The 26,494-nt window shown below is 36.7% G+C and overlaps 1 long non-coding RNA gene across 1 annotated transcript; it reads right to left on the reverse strand.

Annotated features, from left to right (window-relative positions):
- Positions 1-17,619: 17,619 nt before the first annotated feature.
- Positions 17,620-18,719, reverse strand: LOC115598681. Its single transcript, XR_003987825.1, has 3 exons — positions 18,651-18,719; positions 18,489-18,560; positions 17,620-18,404 (listed from the first exon to the last, which is right to left on the reverse strand). It is a non-coding gene; the product is annotated as an uncharacterized LOC115598681 (long non-coding RNA).
- Between the last annotated feature and the right edge of the window lie 7,775 nt (positions 18,720-26,494).

The following is a 26,494-nucleotide window of genomic DNA, read 5'->3' on the forward strand; positions in this document are numbered from 1 at the left end:
GCTATGAAGTATCAATTGCAGTTCTGAAGAACTGCTGCAAATACAGGGTTAGAGATGAGGCCCTATCTTCAATAGGGCCCCGTTAGATTAACGATTCCAAATAGTAATTATTTCTTTATAAAGACATTTCTTTTTAAGTTGTGGCAGCTCAAATGTGTGAGGATTTTTCTTAATTAGCACAAAACACTGCATGCCTGATGACTGATGAGGTTCTTGTGAGGTCTTTATCAGAATGTTGCATAATCTAATATCTGCAGTTGATAATCAGCAGTACTTTGATTTAAGCTGAATTATTCTTCAATTTACTTTAATGTCCATTTGAAGCCTGGTGAGCAATTCAATAAATAGCTGGCTTTCCACTCAGCAAATAGACCATTCAATGCACCATGTATTTAGACAATTCTTGAAATACGGGTGATCAGCGTTATACCTGTGTTTAACAGGGTCATTTTCTGTGCTTGGGAAGTACTTGAACCTATCAGAGTAGCAATTTATTTTTAAGAGGAAGCCAAATGTAGCATTAAGTATGATTTTAGGACTTCAGAGTTTAATTTCCATACTCTATTGAGTCCAAAATGATTAATTCATCTTAAAAATTGAGCTTTAAAAAAAATCTTGAATAGCATTAGAATTGCTGTAGCTGATGCTTAAAAAAACTTCGTGTATTTTCTGTTTTCAAATTTGCTTACCATGTGTCTGTTTCTCTTCCTTACCCAGTTCTGCAAGGAAAGACTATGGAGGGAAATCTTTCCCCTCCTAAAATATAGGCTTAAGAACAGTATATGGCACAGTCAGGCTGTTTAACATTCCGAGTTGTGAATTTGCTCTTATTTCAACAGCTCTGTTTTGTGTTTGAAGTTCATAACATTGTCAGGGTTGCACAGTTGCGTGGCTTTTCATTTAAGTCTTTGAGATTCTCTCTAGAACACAAGTTGCCAACTTTATCATGTCTTGCTGTTCGTGAGCTGACTGGAACCCAAATGTGTTGAGTGCTGGTGGTATTACTGAGGGACTGAGATGGAGATCTTCCAGCAGGGGGGCTGCACAACCCTTTGCTGTTTGGTGTAGGGCCTGTGGCAGATACAGCCAAAGGATACCTGTTAGTAACATCCTACCTCAACCAGGTTCTCTGAGTCTCCACTTTCATAGGGTCACCAGTTGCTGTGGTTCCTTAGTGATGATTTGTTTTTCTTTTGTTTTCCCTTACTGGTTAAAGAAGTTGGCCTAAACTTCAAACTTATATTCTTAACTTCCTGGAGTGCCTGTGGTGTTGGGGTGCTGGCTTCTCAGTCAGTAAAGGCAAACTCAGATATGTGTTTGGCTCAGTACCTGCACACTTACATGCAGGGACACCCTGAAGTCTCAACAGGGAATGAAAATGGTGTTCCAAGAGTAAAACTTTTACTCTGTATAAGTCTGGAGAACTTTGTAACTACTGTCATGAGATAAAATGCAACAAGAATGAATTATAAACAGTCATTCAGAGCCTGCAACCCAGGCTCTGAAGAGTTTTCTAATGACTGGCATCTGTTAGCTTTTGCACATCTTGGGCTCAGGATGTGCTAAGGAGTTCAGGCTGCTTTTGATTGATTTTGTGTGTGTGTGTGTGTGAAGCATTCTGTGCTTTGACTTGCCAGAGGAACTGTAACCTAGCATCCCTTGTTCATTGACTCTTTAATCTTGGAAAAAAAACCACACCCCCCCACCCACCCCCCCCCAAAAAAAAAAAAAAAAAAAAAAAAAAAAAAAAAAAAAAAAAAAAAAAAAAAATCCCAAAACAAACCACCCAACAAAAGCCCCACCAATAGGACAAATACACCCAACCCCCTTGGCAAACTGCAGGACACGTTAACTCAGATGTAAATTCAACCAAGATGTAAATTCCAGGCCAGGTTTCTGATTCTAGTTCATATTCTCTTCTGTCTTCAGCTGTGTAGATTTAGATGTTCTGTGGCCATGTAACTTCTCATTTTGGTCTTTTCATATCAAAAGCATTCAGATGGAATATTGAATAGGGAAAATCATCATCAGGAAAAAACACTTTCCAAGAGCTGTGATGAAAGCAGTATTCCTGATATCATTTCAGTTTCCATTTCTATAGTAAGGATAACAGCTCTGGAATGAGACTGAATAGGATCTATTTGCCTTTACAAAGTAAAGTAAGCAGTTCATCTTTCCAGATTTCCAGTACTTGAGCAATTACCTGTGTGGGGGGAAAAGGCAAATACTGGATTCTTAGAGCTAAAATAATGGACTGTGTTTGTCTAAATTTTGGTTGTTTGCTTTATTATTACTTGGTGTTTTCAAGGTGATTAAGATAGGAATGTCCTTATTTTTCACTCCCCAAAACACTAAAAATCACAATACCATAAATAAATGAAAAAACAGCAAGTTATCTGAGTGTCACACAGACCATCATGGTAGTACCCTGCAAAATATTGCTTTATTTCTCACCTTACATTATCACATCATTCGATTTCATTTTTATTTAAGACATTAGAACTCTGCTTGCCTGCAAATAGCTTTGTGAGGCACACTTCTGTATTGCTGCTTGAGACTGATAAAAGTTGAACTCACTGGAGTTTCCTAAGGACCCTACTTTAACTTTTCAGGACCAGCAAATATGGAAACAAAATTGATTTTGTACAAGCTGAGAGTGAATAAAAATTCTGCATTTTAGTATCTTGTGCTGTGCAGCCTCACTTTAACCTTGAACATCCATAGCACATTGAAAAGATACTCTGTAGTTTTCACAGGCTCCTCAAATTTTGAATAAAGATGCATAGAAGAAGTTGAGACTTGCTTCTCAATGTTCCTGGAATTTTTTTGGAAGGGAAAGAGTGGTAACAGGTGTGTTTGTTGAGTGCCATAATTTATCATTATATCTTCACATTTTGCTTGTCATTGCCATTCCTGCATATTTTTCTAGGGCTCTATTGTAAGTAAAAATTATTTTTGTGTGTATGCTGAAAATACATCACTCCCAGTAACGGCTCACCATGAGGGAAAGTTGAATCATTGCAGGAAATCCTTTTTGCATTGGCACCATCTCTTTTTACTGATTCTTCTGTGCTTGTCTGTAATGTTTATAAAGCAAAGAGGCATCTGCTTCCCTTCCCTCCATGCTTAAATACAGTGAAACAGCTTTTACCCTACAATATTTAATGTCTGACAATAGCTCTGCCTTTTCATGTGGATGTTGGTTCTTGTGCTTTTGGACTGGCACTGCTCATGTCTTTGAGTGAAAAAGAGAATTTGGAGCTTAGAACTGTCAGCAAGGGCCCCTTCCTGACATCAGCAGCTGAGCCTTCTGGAGTGATGCAAGTGCAATGGGAGCAAGAAAGGGACTCAGTGTTGTCTGAATTTGTTCTGCAGCAAGTTCCCTGAAGGTGCTGCTGTGCCCATTGCCAAGTTTTGTCTTTGGAGGTGTCTGATGAAAATTAGGGCAGATTCTGTCTTGAGTCTACCAGTTTGGTGTGTGACCCCTGACAACATATAAGTTTCAATTTCCTTTAAATATAAGTGAATACCACTTAGCAAAAGACTTTGAAATCTTCCAGTTCTGTATGTGCATCAAAGCACAGATGTTAAATAAAGCTGGATTTTTTCAGTTCAGTGACTGAATTAATGCATTTGAAAGGAAGAGAGGGGAAATGGTTTCAGGACAAACCAGGTGGGAGAAGGTGGGGGTAAGCTTCCCCATCAGTTTCTTTTGGGTGAAGCTGAATATATTTTCTGAACTTAATGATTTAACTTAGGAACTTTTTAATATTGTTTAATATACATTAGAAGAGAGGGTATTTTTCAATATTTTTGCACTCTGAGCTCCCAGTTTTTCATGTTTTGATTTATGTTGACCATGCAGCTTAACTGGAAATCATAAAGGGCTTATTCTTCTGAGTAGAGCAAATTTAATGATTAATTCATTATTTTACTGTAGAGAGTGGGTGTTGGAAGTCCAGTTGTTATGCCAAGTGCTTTGGCTTGTTTATTGCGTGTTTAACTGCTGTTATCTGCTCCTCAAGATCATGATACGAGAGAAGGGTGATCTCTAAGCTAGAGTTGCACTAAATGTCAGGTCTTTCCATGTCAAATGATTAAAAAAATGAATCAGTCATACAACCTTATTTTAATTTTCCTCAATGTCTCCTTGATGGGAGCTGACTATTTGGCTCAATATTCTTTTAAAAATTTATTGAGATACCAAATTGCTGTCTTGTCACTACATTGTGTACAGTAATACTTGATTTGGAAACATTCATTTTTTATTTCAAAGGGAATTTTTGATGAGAAAAGGGAGCTTAAATCTTTTAGATCAACAGAAATAGCCACTATAGTTCTAATTTTGGAATCTTGCTCAGTAAGATGATAAAGGCAATATTTGCACATGCTAGTGGATGGAGATACTTTGATCATAAAAGGCTCCAGCCATAAAAGGCTCCAGAGACTGATGCTATGTATTACCTTGTTTACTCAGAGGATGATAGGTATGAACAGCTGAAAAAGTTAGTGCTGTGGTTACTGATCTGCATTTTGCAGGGGACTCTGTAAACAAGAATGTAACAGAGTGACACAGATAGTTTCAGATAGTGGGGAACACTTGTTTTGGCTCAACCCATTTATGCCTTTCTAGATGAAAGTAGAGCATAAGTTTGCTGGAAGCTAGAAATGATTGTGGGTTTGTTTGGTTGGTTTGATTTTTTTTAATTAATGAGATCTAACAGCCTGGAAAAAAAAAAAAGTAGTCTCAAAGATGAGATAATGAAAAGTAACTTCTGGAAAACAGTTTTTGCCACTTGCCAGAGTATCACCAGTGCCTTAATTGTTCCTGTCTCCTATATTTTGTTAAATTTTAAAGCAGAAAGCAACAGCAGTCTAACTGTTCATGTCACAGAATAGAGCAACTTAAAAATAGTATTTCAAGAGGATTAAAGACTTCAGCCAGATACAGCTGTGAGATTCTGTCTAAAGCCAATGGGGCTTCACAGGGTATGCTTTTCTTGTACATTTAAAAACATCAAAAAGTAAAGTTTGTATAAGGGAAGTCTAACTTGTGAACATAAATAATTGCTACAGATAGTCCAAAAAGATACTTATTTCTTAAAAAAAAAAAAAAAAGGAAAATATTTTCCAATTTGGTTAATCAAAGTTTGGATTGCAGACAGCAGCACTGAGCAATTGAATCAGCAGTTGTGCATGGCCACAGCTTTCTGAGCATGCTGGCAGGAATGGATGTTAATCTGCAAAAATCAAAATCCACCCAGAAAATAACATTTCCAATAATAAAATGAGCAATGAAGTGTTTAAATATTTTATCCTGGTTCTGGCTACAAACAGGCTAGTAGTCATTAGCCAGAATTCACAAAGCATTTGAGAAGTGTTTTCCTTCAAACACTTTAAATTAAAAAAACCAACAAAAAACCAAAACAACAAACCAAAACAACCTTCAAAGAGGGGGAAATCCCTAGTAGTTCTAAAAGTAAAATTCAGTTGTGTTTTTTATCCTTCTAACTCTGAAATAGGAAAGCTTATTTTGAACACAAGTTAACAAAGATTCTTCTATGTGCTACCTTTCCCAATTAATATCTTACACAGGTAGTGGGGAGAGGACAGGACAGGACAGAACTTCTCAGGTAAGGGAGTAAGGCCAAGGACATGCCAGACATCATCAAGTCTGATCCAGTGTAAACCTGGCTTCACAGGAGACACCATTCTAGTGCAGAAGAGCAGTAAGACAGCTCAGCTGGATTGCTGACTCAGAAAACACAAAGGTCTGGAAAAGGTGGATATCTTGTTTTGTAGAACTACCCACGCAGAGAGAAGCCCAGCAGGATGTCATCTTTTTTTTTTTTTCTTATAAACTATCAGACTGATGAATGATCTCAAAGTGCTGTTGTCAACTATGGAAATGAACAAGAGGAAAGGTAATACAGCTGCATCCCACTTATTTTAAGTCCCACCATGCTCCTTTTTCTGATATATTTGTTGACTTACTTTCCCCATTCCTGTAAAATCTCGCCTCCTCTTGATGGATTATATTTTGATCCACACTGAGACACCATCTGATGCTTCTCCCTTTTTTTAAGCATTTCATTTCACACAACTTTTTAAAACTTTTCCTCACTGGAATCTGTCTATGAAATGCTCTTTTCCTATCTGTCAGTAACACACTTCCTTCATCTTGATCATTGCTTCTCCTTCTCCTGTTCCTAATTGACCAAATCAAACTACCAACCTGACTGCCATCCAACTCTGTCCTCTGTGTACAGAGCCCAAGTCACTCAGTCACATCCCTGCTGTCTCAAAACAAGGCTTCATAAGACCAGCAATAATGTCTTCAGGCTTGCACCATACTAAATGTCATTTTTTTCCATTTTACTGTTGGTTTGCAGTGAGAAACTGAGTGATGTATTTTTGTCTACAAGTTTCTCTTCAGTTCTGGTATACTTCTGCTGAAGTAACGTCTCTTTTCCTGAAAAGAGCCCCATGCTTACAGTGTCAATCATCTGTAAAACTCCCTTGTTTCTCTCCCAATTTTTTTCCTGAAAAAATGACTGTGATGTGCTTCCAGGGAAAGATCTAAAAGCTTTCCTAGAGGGCAGATGTTGGCTAGAAAGAAAAAGAATCTTTCCTGTCTTTACAAAATCGAAACAGGGAAAGAAGATTCACAGAACTGTCAGCCTGTTTGCTAAAGTTAAATTCCTTGAATTAGTATTGGAAAAAATAATCCAACTTTTAAAAAACGCTCTTGAAATGGAAGGAGAATGAGAGTCACCATGGATTGGCTTGAAGCAAGATCTCAAATTAATTTCCTTACAGTGGGATAAATAGGACTTGTAGAAAGTGGATAAGAAATAACATTTACTGTTGTATTTGTAAGATTCCAAGTAGTTGTAAATTATTTGCCCTGAAAATTAATAGTTATTGAATGGTAGCAAGGTTCTGTCCCAAGTGCAGGACTATCCAACAGCTTCACTAAGAACCTGGTGTTGAACTTGAGCATCTTCACCACTATTACAGATAGGAATTAAATTGGGAAAAGGGGCCTGAAAGTATGTCAGGGAAACTGAGGCAATGGTCTTAAAAGTGTATTTACTGAAACCAACTGCAGGAAAGCAACATCCAAATTACTTCATAAAATTTTGGATGTGGCAATCACAGCAACGGTGAGATCCTGAGAAGAGAGTTATCTCAGATATGTACAGTGGGAGAGTCTGACTGCTTTGGCATAAGATGAAATGCATTAAGATGTAAAAACCTCTTCTATACAGATGGAGGAGAAACTTGCTCTCAAAATATTACAGGTTTGATGGTAGCATGAGAAATCAAAGGAACTTGTTGTGACTGCTAAAATTCTATTATAGTTTAAAAATGCCATGCACTGTTGAAAATGCACTAGAACTGTTTTAGATGAAAGCAAAATTATATGCATTAAATATATACCAAATAAAGGGGAAAACTTATTACATCCTCTTAGATTTTTTTTTTGTTGTTGCTTTTAGTGTTGTGTTGGTACATACCTTATTGACACAGACTACAGCTGGCCATGTGCTGCAGCTGATGAGCTGTAGCTGAGATAGTAGAGCCTGCCTTAGTCTTAGGCAACCAAATTAATACTTCAAGCACATCCATACTTTGATCTTCTAATATAGTATCTCTATCTCTGAAAAGAGAATTCAGCTTCAGTCACAGCTTCTCCCTTCCCACTGGCAGGACGTATGTTTATACATTCTAAAGCAGGCAGATTAATCCAAATCTATAGTCTGACTACCTCTGAAGTTTGGAGTGGAAGACTAAAGTCTTCTGTTTTTTTCCCCAAATCTTTCATAGACCAACATTAAAGCCTTTTGAACTTTTGAATGCATGTTTAAAGTTGTAATTTTGTTTTGGGACAGTTCCATGCAATTAAACAGGAGGAATTTAGTTCTGCTGACTGATACAATGCATAATTATTTAATTTTCCATTAAAGTAAAGCACATATATCTCAGACTATTTCTTTGTATGGACCCATGAAGACTTAATGAATGTAATGATCCCAAACTAATACTATGTTAATGTTATATTTTTCCTCCGAAGAAAAATCCTAAAGAATGGTGAGATGATATAATGGTTAAAGAGATGGCAAAAGAAGAATTGATACCAGCAGTTGTCCCCATAGGAGCACACTGCACATCTGTTATTTATGATGTGAAGTGCCACTTGGAACGGATCCAGTAACTATGTACATAGTAATACCTTTAATTAGACTAACAGAATAAACACTGCACACAGGCTGCAGGGATCTCATAAAAGCCTTACCCCTGATGAAGAGGAAATTTGTGCAACTGGGGAGTGATAACTCCAACAGGAGCTGTAAACTGGGAAGATCAGTATCTCCTGACTTCTTGTGCATTGATTCTTGCAGCACTTATGGATAAACTTACGATTCAATGATAGAAGTTCCTGTGAACTTGGAAAGCTTAAAGGTAAAACTTATCAGTTAAATGACAGATAACAGGTTACCACCTTCTATCACAATCTCTCTACCAAATACTAAGACTTTACATTCATTTAAAAAAATAAAAATCTCTTTGGTAAGCACTACAGCGACTCTGTTATTAGAGCAGAAAAACATCTTTACCTGCGACCCTGCTGTCTCTTCTGGGCTGCACTGCCTAAGGTACAGAGCTGAAGCTTGGGGGTATGAGGACTTTGAAGTTCAAGCATAACAGCCTCTTTGTTTTCTCTGTTTTCCTTGCCATAAAGAGCACATAACTGGAGTGGCAGCCTTCAGTGAATAGGAGCTTTACATGAGTGCCCATTGCAACGCCTGCTGGCAGCTGCCTGTGACACCGCTGCAAACCTCTACCTGTGCCACAGGAAGGGACACAGAAGCCCCTTGTTCAGCCTCATGTTTTATAACAGTAAGAAATACAAATGTGGTGGGTTGTTTTTCCCTCATTCTTGAAACCAGTTTTCCCATGTGTCTCAGCCAAAGAAATACCTGCAAACATTAGGGTTATTTTTCCATCTCAGGCCATTAGGAATAGCTGTGGCAATGCTACAGTTGTATTGTGTCATCCTTACCTTATGGGGTTGAGTTCTATGGCCTTACATCTGTCTGCAGGCACAATCAGGTGAGAAGGATATTTTAAGAATCTGTGACTGTGGATTGTGTATTGTAGATTGTCTGTTTTGAAATCAAAGTCCAATTAGTCAGACTGGAAGAAAATTCAAAACGGGACTTGAAAATTGGACATTTTTGCAGAGATGTCACAGATTAAGGACTTCCACTTCAGTGCCAATTGTGAGCAAGGAGGCAGGGGAACTAAGCTAACAAAAATTCTGAACTGAAGCTTGTGGGTGGGATGGAAAGTACACCCAAAACAGTCCAACCCCAATAACATCTGCTGTGGAACCATTTGTGTGACTTAACCAGACTCCAGCTTGAAGTTTTTCCTGTCTGCTATTAGAATTTTCATATTTTCATGCCTTGATCTGCTAGCATCTCCTTAAACACAAAATGAAGCCCTTTTTTTTTTTTTTTTTTTTTTTTTTTTTGCAGTATCTCTCTAAATTGCTTTGTTTTTTTTTTATTTGTCCCTTGAATTATGGGAATTGTTCTTACAAAGAAAATGTAACACCCATCAGATATATTTCTGACTTCTAAAAAATTAATCTCTGATGCGAGGCTCAAAAAAAAGAGCAAACCTATATACTTTTTACCCAGTAGATGCCTCTGAGTTTTATTTGATATGAATTTTTCTAATATTCAAATTTTAAGTCTTGTATTATGAGTTAATATCTTTATCCATGAGAATTTCTATATATGGAAAATTAATGCCTCTGCTGTTTAAACTATCTGAAACAGCACTAGTAGTTATTTGCATAAAAAGCAGACTAACCCTTTTTAAAAGTAAAAGCTGAGCATCTACTGTTGTATCACCATCTCTGTTTAGGTTAATTAATAGTTGAGCGTCTTGATATGAATTATTTTGATAATCATAAGAAAAAATACTATACATGTATAAATAAAAGTTGGTGATGAAAAGTAGGTCAGTCCTTCAGTCTGGCTTTTAGCTACATCTTCCAGATTTTTCTCTGCAGTGATTTGCTGATCCACTTATTCCTAATATCATAATCCTTAAATTTATAATCCTCACTGATACTTAATGATTGCTAACATCTATAGTTTTTCTCTTCCAGTATCAACATTGCCAGTGATACATTTGGTCATTTTTGTAATTGGATGTCTATTTCAGAATCTTGTTATTTAAAGTGTATCTAATTTAATTACCAAATAGCAAATACACGGTCTGCAAAAGTCACTGACCTAGAAGGTTGGCTTTAAGCTTTTGAGCATGGCTGAGAGTGGAATGATGTAAAATGACATGAAAGCTGAAGACATAATTGCTCATTGTGAATATTTTTTTCAGTAGCTAACATTATTTCAAAGATGAAAAGTGACAGTTATATATTTTTGGCAATGTTTCCCTGTAGGAAAGGAACATGCAACCTACTTATTTTTGCTACTGTTAGGGCTGACTCAAAATTATATTCATAAAAAGTTTATTTACTGGCATAAGGGACTGAATTTTTGAGCTGTCTCTACACAAGTATTAATTTAGGGCTCTTATAATCTAGGTATATAGCCATACAAAATATGCTGCTAGAGATTTAACCACACAAAATCACAAGAGTTTTCTTGGAGCATATTTTGGGAGTATTAAAAAAAAAAAGTGAAGCATCCAAAATTCAGATGCTGCTTCTGAATATCTGGCTGCACAAAATTAAAAACTGCCATCTGTTGAGAGTTGTACCTTCTATACAGATACACAGATTCTATCAGATTGAGTGCCTGTGTGTGTGTGTTCCCATTCCTTGAAAATTTACACTTGCAGCTGATGGAAATGATAGGTATGTGAAAACTTGGAAAGCAAGTAGCAGTCATCAGTATTTTAAAAAGAGCTACTAAAACATAGCAACCAACAAGTGAACATAGAGCTTAAGCACATCCCCCAAGATTCTGTGCTTGTGAGTATGCAGACTCTGTGCTCACTTGAACACTGATTTACAGCTTCTGATGATGATGATGAAGGTGCATTAACTGCAGGCAGCTCAGGAACCTGCCAGCCTCTGCCTTGTGCAAGGCACAGGTTCCAACTTTTTTGCTCAGCAGGTGGAAGGACCTGCTCAAAATGTGGCTCTTCTTGTTGTCAGGATTGTTGCACTTGCACCCTGTGAGCTGGAGCACAGAAAGCTGCTAATATAATCTTATTGATTTGGGTATCCAAACCAGAATTCCTTTGTATGTGTGACCCATACCAGGTCATTTGTGGTAGAAAGATGATAGTAGTCTAATTTAAACGACTTAAAAATGTCCCTAAAAAATCATCTATTATCTGTAGGAAATGTATTGAATTTCCTTTCAGTTTCAGTCCAGCAAAACCTAGGATATGCTCCTGGAAAATAATATTTTTCATGGGCAGGCCAAAGTAATCTAAAAGTGTCATTATGAAAAGGGAATAAGGCACAGAGACTTCTCTTGCAGGAAAATATAGCTCAGGTACCTTATCTAAGTAGAGAGGGACCAGCGATACATGTTAGGACTGGTCAAAACCAACTGGAAGGGTATGCACCAAATGTTCTACCAAAAAAAATGTCTCTGCAGGTATGTATGTCTTGGATTACTCCTGAGCAAGACTCCTGTCTAGTTAGCAAGAGATACAGCAGTGCCCCCAAAAATCTCAGAACCAGTTTTAAAGCAGAAATCACATTCCCACATAGGTAACTGTATAAGGAGGAAGGAACCTACTGTTTTGGGTTTGTTGTTATTTGCTGTAGTGTGGTTTTTGTTGGTTGTTTTTGTTGGGTTTTTTGGGGTTTTTTTTTGCTTGTTTGTGTGGGTTTGTTTTGTTTTTTTTTTAAGTATGATGTGTGTTAGGTGCCTGACTTCATCTACAAAGACATTGACTGGGTGCTTGGTCTGGCAATGGAGAGAGCAGAAGGGAAGGGGCTGTTTTGTTGGGTGGCTTTTTCTTTTTTAGAACTGACTCAACAGTCAGTTTGTGGTACTCACTTTGAACAGACTGTAGCTGGGTTATCTTGATGCATGTCCGGAAGTCACCAGCTTCAAGCATTTGTACATATACCTGCAATGTGTAAAATTTTCAAGAATATGAATTACCTCTTGTACAAAGGCTGATACAAATCTGAAGTCCATAATTCGAGGCAGGAGAGATGAAGCTCCTGGGATGTTGTGACAGAATGTATTTTGAATGACACGATAATGTTTTTCTTCAATGTTTTTTCCTTTCCTCAAATGTGACCAATGAATGGTTTGCCTTTACTAGCCCTGTGTCAAAATGATAGAAAATGATGTAAAGTGCACAACTTGAAAGGGAGAGAGAAGGAAAAGGATGCACTTTTGTGCTGTGGGAGCCATCATCAGATAAAAATATGCTGTGAGCTCTTTCCCACCTACGTACCTCAAGCTCTATGAAGAGAAGGAGACTGCCATGTGGTGGCAAAGGACAGATTATCATAATGTGGGGGTGACGTTCCTGCCCCAAAGTCCTCCTGCCTGTTGTGTTCCAAAACTCCTTATTTGATCCTGTTAAGCAGTAATCTGCACAAATGGAGAAGTTTGGTGTCAAAGTGCTGTTTGTCCAGGGCCACCCACAGTGTTTCTGTGGGCAGAAATGCTCCCTCTGTAGGTGGGAACATGTGTTTTTCAAGTACATGTTCTTTTGTTTCTCCCTCCCCACTCCCCCAGGAGTGACATCTACCTCTGACTGCATTTTTTAGTGTAGGATGTGTGGGACCATACTACTTTTATAATTCTCTTGTGTGTTGGCTTGCCAAATCCTCAGCTTGCACAAATTGGCATCGTTCCATGGAAATAAATAGAAGCATGTTGAGTAAAAGCATCACGGAATATGAATTCATAAATTAGCAGACTATAATCCATGGACTTCTGGAATGATCTCCCACAATGGCTTTGGAGATGTACTGATATATTTCTGGAGAGGCTATAAAGGCTGCTATAGTCCACATATAGCTTCTGTCTTTAAAGTGTGCTTTAAAAGTTGCATCCGGAATGTTTTTTTCTGAAAGTTCTTTCAATTTTAGGTATACCTCGAGCATTTTGTGGCCTCCCCTAGTCTGTAGGACAGTGGATGCAGTAATTAAATCATGTATTGCAAGCAGTGGCATTATAGATACAGAGACATTGGACTGGATGGCATTTAAATGTTAAATTAATTGTACTGAACTCGAGGCAGTTTAGACAAAGTTTGTGTTGTAGTTTATCTTGAGTGTAAAGAGAAACTTTCACTGTCCTGATGGCCAGATAAACATTACTTTCCAGCCTTTTTTTGCCTCTTTTTGCTAACCTGGTAACTGATCCTTCTGAATACAGGTATCCTAGAGTTGTGGTATCTGGTTCCTTTTAGACTTGTTTTTCATCCTAAGGATATAGTGTGAAATTTCTGACAAGGAAAATTAACGATGATTAAAGAGACAAAAGATCATTAAACACAACATGACAACTTACACTATTAGGTTTCATGATAAGCTGTTTGCAAACTTAAAATAGCTTAAAGTGGTTTATTAAAACATTGTCAAAATATCAGAGACATCAAAATGTTTAGGCTACCTTGTAAGAACATGTATCATTAAAAAATGAGGAAAGGTCAGAGTATGTATCATGGGTGTATATGCCTGCTGCAGAGCTAGGGATTTATTTCTGATTGAATGTGAAATACAAAGTTTCTGTTGCGATTCATGGCATCTGTGGATTAGATTTTCTGCATCTGAAGTTTTCACTAATTTTTTGCTGTCAGTGTAGAACCAAACCTAGGAGCAGGAGATTATTTTTGTTTCTAGTGACAATGCTGAAGTCAGTCCCATATCAGCAGGTGCAGAAAGAGTTCTATCAGTTCTACAAATACTTCCTAAACATTACTGTAAACCATATTTGTATTTGTCAGACATAGCTGGGTTTTCAGTTTGTGATTACTGGTTGTTATGGAGTGAAAGAAGTGTAAAATACTGAGCTTGTAAATAAACTTTGGATGCAGACAGCAGGAGGGGGGAGCATTAACCATTTAACCATGCTTGCTATATTAAGACAAATAATGAGGATGCAATAATATAAACCAGTACTATTTTTTTCCTTCTAGTATGTTTCTTATTGGACAGTACTTCTGTAATTGCTTTCCAAAAATTCCTTTTCCTTACACTATATGACAATATATGACTACATTGTCAGCAGCATCCCAATAGTAACAAATGGCAAATGTTTTAATTATTCTTTTATGTCCACACACCTTGAAGATTCATCGCATTAATATGAGAGAGAATGTTTTTCAAGCTCATGAAAAACTTGCTGGTTTTGTATTTAGTCTTTCTATCTCTTTTGCAGTCTGTACTTCAAAAATCAAGGTAAGGTGGGAGAAACGAATACAATGGCAAGTTTAAATACTGTTTTATTGGATCATAGTAGGCTTCTGCTTGTATTCAAAGTTAATTCCTACTACTATATGCTATCATTGTTTCTACATTTCAAAACCTTAGGGATTTGCGAGAGAGACACAGCTGTACTTTGAAAAAAAAATTGTAAGTACTGCTTTTCAAAAGGATGAAATAATCTGTTTCAAACTAGGAAAGAAATGTGTGGTGCCATTAGAAATGCTATTTTTGGCTGAAAAGGATCAGTGTTGCTTGTAAAATAAGGAGACATCAGACTATTTCAAATAGCCTTTGCTGGGATGTTTGGAATGTGGTCTGCATTTCTGGCACTTGCTTTTAAGGTGGATGCACAGGAAGACTTGTAAAGGTGAAAAAAAAAAAAAAAAGAAAAAGAAAAAGTAAAGTTAGGATAAAGTTATGCAAACCTAAATGAAAGAAAGGGTAAAATTAATTTTTATATCCAAAGTGAGTTATCACCATGCAATTGCTTATATAACAACTTGGTTTTCATTGTGACTCTGGCAAGGAACAAAGATTAAACATCAAAATAAAAGAAAAAGAAAGTGGTCAGCAAGAAAAACATGGTATTCACATTAGGAAAAGGCAGGACCACAGGATCATTATTTTTTTTTTCCAGAGGGATATATGACTGTAGTCCGAGATCATCTAGATACTGCTTCAAGTATGGCAATAGACCTTTTCTGTATGTAACTCATTAACTGTCTGACATTTCACCATCTGTAAAGCAAGGGATATTAGTGTGCTGGTGTTAGGCCATGCCAAAAAGTGACATATCCATCCTGCCATGGTCCCACATGTCACAGACTGCTATGACAGGAATTATTTGACTTGTAATTTTAGAGGTAAAAAGGAGTATCTTTCTGTACTTGCTAGACTTGAGTTATGGACTTGATGCAGAAAATATTGGGTTAGATGTTTTGACCCATCTCATGCTAAAAGTCAGGATAAAAAAAAAAAAACAAAACATTGAGGTAAGTAAACAACTTCAACCTTATTGCAATATACAACTACCTGAAAGGAGGTTGTAGCAAGGTGGGTGTTGGTCTCTTCTCCCTAGTAACAAGCAATAGGACAGGAGGATATGAGTTCAAGTTGCTCCAGAGATTCAGATTGGACATTAGACAAAATTTCTTCACAGAAAGAGTGGTGAAGCATCGGAACAGCTTACCCAGGGAGGAGATGGAGCTGCTCTCACTGGGGGTATTCAAAAACCAGGTAGATGTGGTGTTTTGGGAGATGATTTAGTGGTTATGGTGGTGGAAGACTGGTGGTTGGACTTGATGATCTCAAAGGTTCTTTCCAACCATGATCACTCTATGATTCAAATCTTATAATGAGCCCTTAGTATCACCTCTGATGTCTTCAAGCACAAATTGCTTTCCCATTGGGGAACAGCAACTGATCTCATATGGCAAATATATTCCTTCTCTGTTGCTGTAAAACTAATGCTCTTATTATGTCAAGGTCCATCATGTTTACTGCAGGTTTTGATATGCTTGACCTAAAAACATTGCTGTAAGTGAATTATTTACAATGACACTGAAGAGCAGCTTTTTTTTAGAAGTGTTTATGGCCCATGGGCATAGCACCGAGTACATATGTATTTTATTAAAAAAAAACAACACAAAAATTAAAAATCACAAAACATAGAAATGACCATGAAGTCTTTCCACAGCATTTCACAGCTACCACTACCAAAATTAGATTGTTCTGTGGCTTTACAAAGTAAGGAAACATATGTGCAAGCTGGAGTCTTTCACAGAATCAGCCAGCTTGGGAAGGACCTCTGAGACATCAAATCCAACCCTTTAGACACAAGTCCAACCCTTGATCCATTTCGTGAGGTTTGGAATCATGGCATGGTTTTGCCAATGAACATTCTGTAAATTACATTTGCTGACCATTAGTTAAGTTGTATGAAATGTTATATCTACACACTAAAACATTTTTCTATTTCTATATGAAGACTTGGTGTTGGTAAAATCACTGATAAACTTTATATAAGTCACCACTGAAAGAGACCATTGCTGCAGACTCTGTGCAAGTGGAAAGTTGCAGCCCAGGTGAAAATATTTGTTTTATACTTGTGACAAGTGTGGACTGATTATTGAAGAGTCAAAGCTGACTGAGGTTTCTGCACCTGGTCCTAGTAGGGTCTGAGTTGTTGCTGTTTATGTATGAAACAAAATTCTGGTAGGAAACAGGGAATGATATATTTTGAGGAAAAGTGCTGCCTTATCTTTTTCCTGCACTGGAATCTGTACTCTCAGTGCTATTAAATCAGATGTTATCAGTTAGCATAGAAAACATAGACAGAAACCACCCATACTCCAGGACATTGTTTTTTTCCAATGTTACCAAATTCTAGAATCTTCTGTTTTGATAAGTATATTCTCTCTTAAACAGGTAACATTTATTAATGTTCATCATAATTATTTATTGCAGATATAAGACCTGATTTTTGGGTTCCAGTAAGGAACCATGATGAATACTGTTGCAAGAACATACTAGCTACATCTTAATTTGAAAATTTTTGCTTCTAGGTATTTCTTTGATTCCTACTTTTAATACGATCTTTATTTTCAATGTGTAAGTCTAGCAATTCAAGTTCCCATTTTTGTAGGAATCAGTAAACTTAAAGATTCAGGCTTTTCTTGGAGCACAGTTGCTGAGAAGTTGTGCACGCATAGCAATTCTTTTTTTTAATTGTTGTTTCTGACCAAAATAGCATTAATTGACGAATAGATCCTGTGGGTTCTTTTCAAAGATTGCAATGAAAAATTATTATCTTAATCAATGATGCTTGCATCCTCCTCAATTGCTACATGGTGAAATACAGGTCAAATAAGTACAGTACACAAGATATCTGTTATGTAACTGATGTGCTCAGGAAACCTTGTAAGTAATCAGACTGAAATATTGTTACTGGACCCTGTCATTGCATTTCTAGTGTTCCCCTTTATAATGACCTAACTTTAGGAAGCAATTCCTACTGCAGAACGTGAGTTGCAATAAGTCTGAAAGCTGCACTTACCTTGCATCACTGTGATGTGAGAAATGTAGCTGCCTCTTCTGTGTGTCTGACCAGGTTAATAAAGGCTTGTAAAGAAGTCAGGACAAAGTTGGGAGCTTTGTTTACACTTTTATTTACTTTTTACTATCAGCAATACCAAGAGTGTGACATAGATATCCAAAGGTTACAGTAATTTTATGGTTTAACTACTGTTCCATTATTGTTTCTGGATATACATTTTTCTGTTATCTTTAGGATCCCTAAAAATTCCCATATGATAGTATGTGCTTAATAGTATTTCTTTAGGTACTTAAAATTAATGTAAAATGAATTAATTTTTGATATAACATTTTATCCTTATTTTTAAAATCTGGCTTCCAATTTGTATTTGACAGTTATAGTAGAAATTTTTAAACTGCTCCAGAATGCCTGCTTAAAATTGAGCTTTTTACTACTCATTTCTCGTGCAGTTAGTCATTAGGAGAATATACATAAAACTCACTATATTATTTATTTTCATATACCCACTGAGTAAAGATCTGTATGGTTTCAACAGCACCGAACCCTGGGAAGACATATTCTGGAAAAAGGCAGTGATTTTCTATTTTCTAGTCAGCGAAATTAAACACACCTAAAAACACACAAGCAAACAGTGGATGTCCTCAACTATTTTTTCACCAGAAAAATAGAGCCTATAAGAAGTATTTTCTTCTCACTACTGCTCTCAGAGCTGATGTTCCTCTCACCAGCAACTGTAAATGTGTGGGGCCACAGTTGCATTCATTGTTCAGTGAGCTTGTCCACATAGTTAAACCCACCGACAGCAATGAATGTTGATTGTGACCTTTTTTGTAAAGCTTGTCAGGATGGGGGAGAAACATCATGTGGTGGTTAGGTTGCTATCCTCGGTGTTAAGGCCTGAAAGCATGAAGTAAGGAGGAGGATGGTTAGCTGGAGGGTACAATCAACGGTCGATGGTTTTCACTTTAATTCCAAACTCACCGACAGCGTTGAATGTTCACTGAAGCAACCACTACAACAGAGCTCCATTGACTTGACAGCATCCTCAAATGTCTGAAAGGAGGGGGGGGAATCAAAATTCACACAGTGATTTCAGTCATACAAATGATGCAACTTCAGTAATATTTTTTTTTTTTCTCTTACCAACACCCTTCTCTGCCCATCCTACTTCAGGTTTGATCAGAGAACTGGCACTTTTCCAAACTTCTTTCTACAAAAAGAAAAGATACTTCACTTATTCAGGTTTTAACAATACAGGATGGAGATCCAGGCACCAACAGGTTAATGCTGTCTGTTATTTGATGAAACTGAACTTCATAGTTCACACACAAGACACAAGATCTTGTATATGAACAGACCTGACTAAGTTTTATGAATCAGTTTTGCCAATTACATATCGCCCATTGAATAAAATTTTCCTCTCCTGACAGAGTTCAGGAGTTGCATCTAAACTTGCTTAGGATTGATGGAAATATTTTCTCTTAAGAAGACTTAATTTCTCAATAAATGTCTTAGACAAAAGGTCCTTTCTCCTTACAAGTTGTCGTTCATGGAGAATCTGCTATAATAGTTTTCGGGAGGAAAAAAAGGTGAATGGACATAAAGGCTTGATGACCTAGATTTATTTTCATTTTTTTTTTTTTTAGGTGGCAACATGCTTTCCATATTCAGAGCTTGATCATCACAGAGTGCTTATTCTTAAAATTTCCCTCAGCAGCACAACATTTTTTCCAGTCTTCTGAACTTTTCAACTTAAATGTCCTTATTCTTAATAGAAATAATAACAAGAAAATTAAAAACCCCAAACAGGGTTGCAATTCTTGTTTTGTAGGGGAAGGGTTTTAGAGGCTGGATCAGAAGGTTGACCATGATAACCTTGTTGTCTGTAAGCAGAGTTTTCCTACAGAAGGCTGTCTTGTGGTTCAGAGTTTGTTTGCTTGTCTTGTTGTTTGGAAAAAGATGTTTTATATTCTTTCTCATCCATGTATTTAATCTTTATAAATGTTGAGGGTTTTTTGGTTAAATTTGGTAAATTTGGCTACTACTTGTGTAAAGGGAGACAGCATCAAGAAACTGCAGGGTGTAAGTGTGCTGCCTGAATCTATTTTGTAAACAAAGACTGTGACAAGGACTTTTTTCTAGCTGCTTCTTTCAACAAATTGCTCTGCATGTAGAGGTATTTATTACATCATTTAAATGCACTAAATGATGTATTAAATACATATCGATACATTATATATATTTTAATACATAATTTTAAAAATAAATATGAAACAATTAAATTATCTATTAAGTACATCTAAAGGATAGTCATTAATATAGCTTATTGGAGAACTAGACAAGAATGGAATCAAATAATTTTCTTTTTTATGGCATATTAGGTTTTTTTGTTTAGGAAGGCCACTGACTATTAATATTCTGAATTCTAGTCAACATGGCAGTAAACACTTTTTTGTTTTCTTCTTTCTGATGCAATTTTTCTTTTGGGGGTGGTTGGGGTGGGGTGAAGTATTTGCTGCCAATACTTTACCTCTGGAGTTTGATTTCCACACACACACACCCCACCTCCCCATTTTATTTGTACTGGCATTTCCATGGTTTAATTCCATGGATATTGCAGAAGGAATTCCTTACACCAGCATGAGTGATGGGAGAATGTCTCCCCACTTAGTACCCTTTTGTGCAGATGTTCAACATTATTCTAGCCAAATTCATAAACTTCATGTTTTAGGGTTGCTCATATATAACATAAAAATCTGCCCTATTATAACTTTTTTTTTCCTTTTTTCTTTTTTTTTTTTTTTTCCTGTATGAAATTTCTTTCAGTACTTATTCCTATGTTGTTATTCACTGCTTCCATTTGTCACTTTGTATTTCAGTATGGGGTATTGCCTGGCTGATACCTGGCAATGAGGATGGGATGTAGGTGGAGGAGAGGAGCTATGTAGAGCTTGTGGTTTGGTGGATTGCATCTTAAAAGGAATTACTTTCACAGGTTGTTATTATTCCCTCCCCACACCCCAATGGAAAAAACCTTGGTATTTCCTTGGTTACCAAGCCTATGTTGAAATGGGCTGAAACTTGTAAGTACAAAAAAGCATTTCTGAGCTCCAGCCCTGATTCCTGATGTGTGCAGGTTATGCAGGGTAAAAATGCTTTCATCTTCTCTCATCTGGTTTTCATATTTTTTTAAATCCCCTGACAGGCTTAGCTAGTTGTTGCAAATGCCAGCTTTATTTTAAATTTTATTTCAGATCTGCAGGTTTATGTGAACATTCAGGTTGGATGTATGTTGGGTTTTTTTTTTATTTAAGGTTACTAGGTCATAAATAAACCAAAGCATTTTCCTTGCTATGAGCAATAGGCTGATGGCGTCCGTGAAATACTGCTTTAAAAAAAAAATTGGAACCTAACATGAATTGACAGAGGTACATGAGGAAGCAGTTCATTGTGTTGCTGTAAAGGCCATAGGGATTTGGACTGCTAGAGCTGCCTGTTTTAGGAATAGATTAGATATCTTGTCTGATGACCTGTACTTAATTTAAGTGACTGCATTTGCCAGTCCTTCCAGAGGGCAACTGTGTGAAGTAGAGCATCTCATCCTCAGTCTTCAGCCCTCTTCCTCCTCCTGATGACATGACCTAAATTGAAGATCTCGATGGTGTTCTGCACAAACAAACAATTACTTCAATGTCATCTGAAATGCATCTTAGATTCTAATTATTTAGCTTTCCATTTTGTTCTTTGTATTGGCTAATACTGGCAACTGCTGTGCATTATGTTCATGTTTAGCAGCTGCCTTATGCAAAACAATTAAAGCTCCTTCTCCCTGCTTAGAAATGATGACTGAGTTGTTGTGAAGTACTACTGTGCCCAGCTTACTGCCCCACCTCTTCCTTTCTTCCTTCTTCCTTCAACATATAAATGAAATATAAATGAAGGTTTCAGACAGCCCTGGCTTGCAGGCTACTTCAGACTTTTCAGACTTTTTTGTAGTTTTAACAGTCCTACTGCTTGTACAGCAGTGAGATTGCTTAGGAAAAAATGGATAAATACACAGATCTCAGGTTTGGGAGTTTTTCTTATTTGATTTCCCTCATGATGCATTAAAACAGGGAGACTGTACACTGATTAAAAGAGTATGTGAACATATTTTTATGGTCAATTTTATCATGCGTTCAATATTTTTTGCTGGCATTGGCTTCGTGCTGGAAGGTGGAGCTAAGACATTGAAGGCAAATACATCTGGCTAAAAGGAAGACAACAGAACAATAGTGTTAATACTCATCTTGCAATGTTATCTCATGGATACCGTTGTTGGCTACTTCCACCTCCTACTTGCCTTCTCTCACACTCTGCCAAGAGGCCTCCAGATGTATAGTTGGGGACAGGAAGAAATGCAACCTGTGGATGTTGCAAAAGTGAATTCCAGTGGCAGTGTCTAAAAATGTCCCTAACACACTTAGGATCAGATTGTCAGCTCGTTTAAACTGACACAGCTCCATTGACCTCAGTGGCATTTGCCTTTACACCAGCTGGCACCTGGATGCTCATCTGGAAAAAAAAAGTGAAGTAGAATGATCAGTTAGCTGTTCTTATAATAATTTCTTATTTTTGTAGTGTTCATCAATTTTATTGACCCTTTCTCAAATGACAAGTTATCATGCATTATTGATGTTTTACCTGCAATAAATTATCAGTAATACTAAGTCTCACTAAATATTTACACTGCTGTGCTTCAACCAAAGGAAGAAATCCAGCTTTCCGTGGTTATTACCGATTCAATTTGGTCTTGGATGACTTTGAGTTATATAGAATTATAGAATCATAGAATTGGCTGGGTTGGAAGGGACCTCAGACAGAGATCATCGAGTCCAACCCTTAAATGTTGAAAGTAAAACCTCTGTGCAGCCATAAAGAGGAAATCCTTTTCCTGACAAAATGAGAAGTGTTAATTTTTTTCCATGGCAAAAAAAAAAAAAAAATCAGAATCCAATAAATTTCATTGTAATCCAAGACTCCTGCTGTATTCTACAAACACTAGCTACAGCTCTTTCTGCAGTGTGTTGGAATATAGATCCTAATTACCAATGCACTAATTCCAAGGCCAAAGTTTTTCAAGAAATCCAATTGGACAATCACAATGTTTTTGTGTAGCCTTAAGTGTCTAGAATCATCTTTGTAAACCACTGCTGGAAAAAAGTGTTTTAAGGAGTATTTCACCATTTATTGGAATACAGACACCTCTGGAGAAAAGTAGCAGCTGCATAAAATCTTGAAGAACTAGTGCATGCCAGTCTGAGACAGGAGAGAAAATTGTGATCGCTTTCTTGAAATTCTGTATTCTACAAGGCTGCTTTTTGTACATTGTGGTATTAAGATATCTGAAGTTATGCAGAATCATCCTGTTTCTGGCTTGTGAAATAACAGGGGAGAGGAAATATCTTGGCACACCAGAATAGCCTTTCTGAGGTGCAATACTAATCACAAGACTTTTTTAATCCTAAAGAAAAACTTGTTTGTCAAGCACAGCCATCTAAGAGCAATCTGCAGCTCATTGAGTCCTATCAGGGTTCTGCTGGCCCAGAAAGCAGGACATCTCCAAGTATGCTGGCTCATGTCTTTGTAGCCTTTGACTAAGTTTTTCTTTTAGTAAGTCTGATGTCCAAAAATTGACTATGCTCTTGAAATTAAACCCAACATATAATATTACATGTCTACAACACAGACTGTGAGGTGGGATGTTGATTAGCAGAGCTAATTTACAAACAGAACAAATGTTTGTTCTGCAGCAATGATAGTAGTTCAATCAAATAGCATTTCCAGAAATAATTTAATTGGAGAGTTCAAAACTGGGTTTTTTTTATTTTTCCCCTGATTAATTATAAAAATTTAACAAAATACTGAAGATAATTCCAAAATTTAATGTGAAAATAACCAAGGCAGAATTGGCTTTTGCTTACTGCTTTAGACTTACTGTACCTCAATTGATATAAATTATTACTAGTATTTAACAGATCAGAGTTCCTGTCTTCTAATCAGACTTTTATATCTGACTTACTGAGCCTGACTTTGCAATCTATTACTTCATGTTGCGAGTCCTTTTTGAAATTGTAAGATGTTTTCCAACATATAGGATCATAGCACTTGATTTATAAGCCTTGTTTTTTATTTAAAGCCAAGAAACTAGTAAATAAATGCTAAATACTGCCTGCAGTTTCCTAGCCTTTTGGATGACAATTGTTCACTCTTTGTTACTGGAACGCATTACTATTTATGGAAGACATGCACATACTTCAGTGTCTATAAATCATATGCAAACATCTGTTCTTTAGATCAGTGAACAAAGTATGGCAACTGCTTTTTACTGTTTTTTACATTAATATCCATGAAGTAATGCTCACCTACTGACTATTCTGCTTTAATATTTCGGCAAGTATTTCAGTAATTTTAAGTTCTCAGGCAATGTAAGCCAAAACAGTACAAAATGCAAATACAGTCTGGTTTAGAGTTCTGTGTAGCCTGTATCTAAAAAAAACATCAAATGGAAATTGTAGGATAGAGGGGGTGAATGTTAAGAGCAACACGATCAACTTTGCTAAAACACAAAAGGTTCTGTTAGTAATTCTCTGTACTCACTGCTGCCTTTGAAGGGAATTTCTTACCCTCCCCCTTCCTGTGATAGTCTTGAACAGGCATCCTTTTCTTATTTGATGAATCTGGATTGTGTGTAGTGGTCTACATTTTTCTCTTAGTAGTATGAACTTTTTCCCATGTGATTCTGCAGGCAAGATTCTAAGGCAAATAACTGTGAAACTGCACTCAGAAAACATATGGTAGGTGTGGAAAACCAGACTGCATACAAGTCAAAATGTAAGATGTGGGAAAGACAATATTGTATGCTACGGATGGAAAGGCCATGGATAAGTTTTCTTATTCTGTCTGTCTTCAGTCTTATGTTAGTTATTTCATGTAACCTGCTTTCAGCTGTAAGAGAATAATCTTCAGGACACATCCCAAGTACTGTTTATGTCAAGCATTCATTTGGTTGTCATATGTGCCAAGGCTGTGGATTCAGTGGCTGTTTTTCAATGACCCCTTTGTCTTTGTATTTATTTTATAGGAATGGATACTTTCTGTACTGAGACTAGACTTGTAAAATACATCCACAGAAGCAATTGAATTTTCATAAAATGAATGTGTGTATAAAAACAGAGAGTAAAAATAGTCTATATTTCCAATATTTAAGACATACTATAGACAAGTATTAGACAATAGATTGTAGTTCTTCATCTGCAGAAAATGGGATAATTACTTTTAATTTGCCTATTAATACTTTAAAAGAAAACAAACAAAACAACCCCAAATATACCAAACTGCTTCAGAATGAATGAGGATCTTTGTTTTAGGATTTATGGAGCATTTCAATAGAGTTTGTATATTGACTTTTAGGTTCTTCACAGTGACTATATGAGATACGTATATTCAATCAAATGTTTGAGAGCTTTTAGTTTGGTTTTTTATTACTTTTTCATTTTTAGAAGTTACCATAAAAGGTGATTAAGGATTCTTCATGTGCTTGTAGCTCCCTGCCAGAGCAGTGCAGTAGCAAATGCCTTTAACATCCCATCCCCCTCTTTCTGAGTTGCCATAGGTATGGACTGCAAGAATTACCAAATTCAAACAATTATTGTCCTGCTGCACAAAGTTTCTTTTGATCAAGAGCGAGTCATTTGAACCCTAATGTTTAGTGGGTAATACAGCCTCATAAAAGTGTGGTGATGACTGATATCTCGTAGTGCTTTGAACATGTGAAGTGCTGTATAAACAATATGGGGCTCTTGCACACAACTCAAGCTGTTAGCATAGGAGACACACTGCCCCAGGCCCTTAGAGGGGAAGTCACATCTTTGCTGGAATAGAGGCACCTTTCTGACTTCTGTCTGCTTCCAGATCAGGAGCTTTCTCAGTAGCATAAGGATATGAAAAAATGTGCTTTTTTAAAACACTGTGTTTATTATACAGTACTGGGTACTAACTAAAGACTGGCAGCATGCAGTTGGAACTGTGATTCTGAAAGTGTGTAAGGATGGTAAATCGCTGCCTGTTTGTATTATTTTCTTTGCTGTAACTGTATTTTGGCATTATTGCATTTTTCCTTTGTGAAATATTTGCATGAAAATCTGTTGCTAACGTACTCTTCATTTTTTGTGTGTAATTTGAAACTCGTGAGAGATTATGCTTCATCTTTGTTCCTAAAATATAATCATAGTTTACAGAAGTTAGATCGCAAATTCAATTTTTAAGTATTCTGAGCACTCCATGGGTGTTTTTTTGGGTGCAAATATTGGTGAAATCTTATTCTGAAGATAACAATACTACAAATTAAGAAAACTGTTGAGAGCCACTTGCTAAACAGCTGTTTTAACTGTCTTAGAACTGAAGGTATTGCTCAGTTGGGGAAGTTTTCACAGGTGGGATTACCTGGTATGCTTGGTTTTTACTCTCTATCACAAGATGTGTGTGCTCTGATAAATACAGATTCCTGCTTAGGACCCATAAGACATATCTGTCTTGCAATGTGCAGTCTGGGGTAGTAGAAAGGCTCAACACTATCTCCAGGGAAAAGAGGGAATTTCTAGAAATCTTTTTATGCCAGTCAATGCTCCATCTTAAAAACAAAACAGTTTTTGTTCCAGAGCTGGCAAAACATGCTTTTGCCTTTTGACGGTGTAAATTCTTAATTTCAATAAGAAACAGAAGCAATTATAAAGATTTGTATTTTACTGTGTGGGTTGTGTTTTGTTTTGTTTTTTGGTTTTTGGGGTTTGTTTGTTTTTGTGTCTTGAGCTAAGCTTTTAAGCATCTTTAATGATGTAAGCAAGTTTTGGATTTTCTTTTTGTTTACTGTTATCAAGGAACAGCCATACAAATCAAATATGCTATTGACTCAACCTTACAAAGCTCTGAACACAGATTAAGCTCAG

Source organism: Calypte anna, chromosome 8, assembly GCF_003957555.1.
Source record: "Calypte anna isolate BGI_N300 chromosome 8, bCalAnn1_v1.p, whole genome shotgun sequence".
NCBI lineage: Eukaryota > Metazoa > Chordata > Aves > Apodiformes > Trochilidae > Calypte > Calypte anna.